Source organism: Triticum dicoccoides, chromosome 1B (assembly GCF_002162155.2).
Source record: "Triticum dicoccoides isolate Atlit2015 ecotype Zavitan chromosome 1B, WEW_v2.0, whole genome shotgun sequence".
NCBI classification, from domain to species: domain Eukaryota; kingdom Viridiplantae; phylum Streptophyta; class Magnoliopsida; order Poales; family Poaceae; genus Triticum; species Triticum dicoccoides.
Genome location: NC_041381.1, coordinates 14663366 through 14667479, shown reverse-complemented (window position 1 = coordinate 14667479; position 4114 = coordinate 14663366). Strand labels below are relative to the sequence as shown.

The following is a 4114-nucleotide window of genomic DNA, read 5'->3' as shown; positions in this document are numbered from 1 at the left end:
GGTAAATCCACGTACCAAGCAAAAAATACCAGTTATTTGAATTTTTTGAATTTAAACACTCAATTTATAGTAAAGTACATAGAATCTAATTAATACCATGAGAGTTGGTTTTGGCTTGTTGGTCGGAACCTAGTTTCTGTTTTGAGAGGTCTTTGGTTCAAATGTTCGTTCATTAACTTATTTGAATTCAAAATTCAACTATAAAATTCGTTCGGAATATTCTCGGTATTTTTCGGTATTTCTCGGTAACCGTGGTAACCGCGTTTTCCAGTCCCCCTCGGTAAAAATGCCTCATTCGGTAACCAAAACCTTGGAAGATAGTGAGTATATCACTAGCTTGTTTAATGGTGATGAAGCCACGAAATGGTATCGTCGAAGAACTTTAGGAACCTCTGCATGCCAGCCGGCGGCAGGGAGATGCCCACCTCCATGACACCACCGGCGCTGCTCCGACGGCTCTCCGCCAAGGCCATCGCGCCGGTCCTCGCCACCGACACGATCTCCACCTTTGCCGGCCGACCGAAACCGAAATCGACATCGTAGACCCGGAACCTTGGCGACCCCGCCACGCTCAGCACACCGCCGCCGGTCGCGACGGCCTCTAGAATCTTCTTCGGCCACGACGACATCTTCTCGGGCGATGTGGTGTGGCCCATCGCCTCCTCGATGGCTGCGGCCACAGCCGTGCACGCGACGAGGATGCCACCAGCGCCGGCAGCCGCGAGCTGGTCCTTGGGCGCGGCGTGCAGTGCGGCACTGCGGCGCCGATGCAGTTGCCGAGGTACTCGTCCGGGACGGGGTCGGGCTTCATCCGTGGGCGGTGGTCGACGGAAAAGAGGATGTAGGTTGGGTCGCCGCTGCTTGCTTCGGCGTCGTCTTTGGCGCGCTGGTAGCAGGACCAGATGAAGCCGAAGGTGGCGACGAGCGAGGAGCATCGCGGCGGTGGCGCGCCCGCCTCACCGGCTGCGGAGAAGACGACGTCCTTAACGCGCTGGATGTCCTCCCTGGAGAGCGTGAAGGTGGCGATGAGCTTGTCGCTAGACATCTCGACGTACTCTATCTCCTCGGTGCTCGTGAGATCTCCGACGTAGATGTCGTATATGTGGCTGAAACTGGGGTCCTTGCTCACCAAACCTCTTTTGAGCACCGGGGGAGGAGGCCCAGCGGCGCCGCGGCATGCGGCGGCCCAGGTGTGGAGGAAGCCTGTGGAGGAGGCGCCATCGCAGGCGGCATGGTGCAGGGAGATGCGAACGGCGAGGCCGCCGCGGAGCACGGTGGCCTGCAGGGCGAGCACCGGTCCAATCCCCGTCGAGAGAGGCGGCACGAGCGGCAAGATCCTGGCGACCTCCCTCGGCCCGTCGGCGGCCATCTCGTCGACGTCGACGCCGTACTCAGCGACGGTGAAGGCGACGCCGTCGCCGTGCTGGTAGTGGAGCTCGTAGCGGTCGGCCGTGCCGGGCCTGAGGCGCAGGCGGCCAGCTAGCGGGAAGTAGGCACGGAGGGCTTGGGAGAGCGAGGACCTGAGGCTGGAGATGATGGCGGATGGGACAAGGTCATTGCCGGTTGTGTCGGGGGTGAGGCGGTAGAAGAAGACGCGCTCCACCGGCGGGGAGTTGAGCCAGTAGACGTCGAAGAAGGTGAGCGGGAGGGAGGTCTCCGGCGCCCACCACGTCGTTCAGTGTAAAGAAGGCGGCGCTCTCCAGGACGCGGAGCTGCGGCAAAGAAGGCGGGTCCATTGCTCCGGCTTACGGGGCGGAGAGCTCTGGGGGATCGATTGATTGTGCGGCCCAGTAGCCCACCACGTCGTTCAGTGTCGTATTTTTATCTTTCCTCTTTTTTTCGTGAATACGCAAAGCTTGCATATCTTTTCATTGATAGAAAGAGAAGAATGAGTACAACAAGGGGGTACAACTCATGACATGAACGCTAAGAGACATGAACATGGTGCGCAACCCGAACAAAGTAAAGAACACAACTAAACCCACCAAGCCTAAAACAAGAGGAGCGGACCGAAGCAGCAGGACGTCAAACATCTTCAAATCCAACACCGGGGACACCACGAGCGAGCAAGATGACGCCTTCAAGAAGGAGGAACGACGTCGTGACGCCGCCGCCATCCGATCCGGTGAACCGGACCTAGGGTTTCCCCTGATGCTCATAGAGGGGCACGGATAAAGGCCTTGGCAGCGCCTCCAGGAAGGAAAACGACACCCATGAGCGTCGTCGCTGCCAGCATCGGCAAGCCGAGCATGGATTTCGCCTGGCCTGAGTCCGAGCGATCCCAAAGCCACCAGATCAAGATCCGAAGATGCTGGAGCCAACCTGCAAATCGACTGAAAACTAGGAAGGGGGTGGGGCTGCACCTGCCGCCAACAAAAATACAAGCTTTGGAGCCGCCATGACTCGTAGGTGGACGGGATCGGAGAGGCAGCGGTTTAGAGAGCCGACACGGATGGAAGGAAGGCAGCCGACGCAACCAGCAATCCGGAGCCGAAAGAGAACGCGGATCCGTGCTGCCGAAGGCGAAGCCACCTGAACTCCGGCGAATCGAGGGTGGAAGGGGTGCAGCCGTCGGTGCACCGGGGCCGAAACCGCACCGGTAAAGGACGCCGGCAGACCAAGGACACTGGAGGAACGCAGGTCCATGGACGTCGGGATCGGAGCGGTGTCGACAAAGATCCACTGCGAAAACTACACCGGACTGGTCGAGGATCGCCGTGACCACACACAAGCAGGGGTCGTCACCGTAGCTCGAAAGAGACGCCGTTGAGGACGGAGGGCGGCCTGCACCGAGGCAAGATCGAGCCCCGGCCAACTCCCCCAAGGGCCTTGCCCAACCCAACGGACAGCAGGAAGAAGGGGGCTGCACCAGTGGGGTGGCAGAGGCGGACGGGGGAGGAACACGCGGGCGCGGCCGCGCCGCCGAGCAGGATGGCAGGACGCGGTGCAGCAGCTGGACAAGGAGGGAATCCGCGGGGCGCCAGATCCGATCTGGGGGCCGGCGGGAGGGAGGGTCCTCAGCGCAAGGGGGCGAGGAGGGGGGCGAGTGCGTCCGCCACACACACCGCAGCCAACCCAGGCCCGGTGCGGCCACGCCGGCCGACCGGCGGCAGCGATGCGGGGAGGCGGCGACGGAGGAGAGGGACTGCAGCGGGGGCGGGGGTGCCGGTGCAGGAACGAAATCGCCCCGCTGCCGCCATCCCCGGGCGCGGCACGGCTTCGCCGGCCGTCCCTCCGGTGGCGGCGCAGCGGGCGTACTGGTGGCGGAGGGGAGCTCCCGACGGCGGCGAGGGTTTCCCCCGTGTCGCCAGACGCGGGCGACGTGGGGGTAGGGTTCAATCATCTTTCGTCTTTGAGGGAAGATCCAGGGTGAGGGTGGTGACAAACGAGAACGGGCCCTCAAACGTGTGTTGTGTCTCTATATTTTGTTTCTGAGGGTGGGGGTGAGAGAATGACATGTTGGCTACGAAGAGCGCGCTCCCATGTGAAAAGTAAACAAAAAGTATATCAAATATTTTTTAATAAATTTGATTTTTTTAGATGTTCCTGTTAATGTCGTAAGCATCCTTGAAAATTTTCATGCGAAATGGGTAGCAATGTTTCGTCGGTGAAAAAAACTAAATTTAAGGTACCATTTGGTTTTTTTCTTTTTGCCCAGGACAAAAATTTTAATCTTTTTTCCTACAAGTTTGTATGTATTAGCTATTTATTTGGATGTGCCCAAAGAATACATAGATTTGTTTTCAATTTTTTTGACATTTCCAAAAATATTTTTGCGCGCAAGAGCACGCGCTCCCGGGAGCACCAATAAATTTCCGGGTGGTTGTATCTCTATCTTATCCAGCGTGAGACAGAGGAAGTGGGAAGACTAAGAGAGATTGCACCACCACGTGTCTCCCACCTTGAATGGAAGCACACGATTGCACGCATACACGAACGTGTGCGTGTTCTATACATGCTTGGAAAATATTTGAAAATGATCAATTATTGCGTTCCAAAGCTTACATACTACACAACACACTAATTAAAGACCAAACCAAGTGATTTGCCTTAGGCACGCTAACATATCATGTCATGTTCTACTCGCCAGTTGCTAGCAAGGGCTGTTGTAGCT

At 57.6% G+C, this 4114-nt stretch overlaps 1 pseudogene; it reads right to left on the bottom strand.

Moving 5' to 3' along the window:
- Positions 1–341: 341 nt before the first annotated feature.
- On the bottom strand, positions 342–1736 carry LOC119349988 (annotated as a pseudogene).
- Between the last annotated feature and the right edge of the window lie 2378 nt (positions 1737–4114).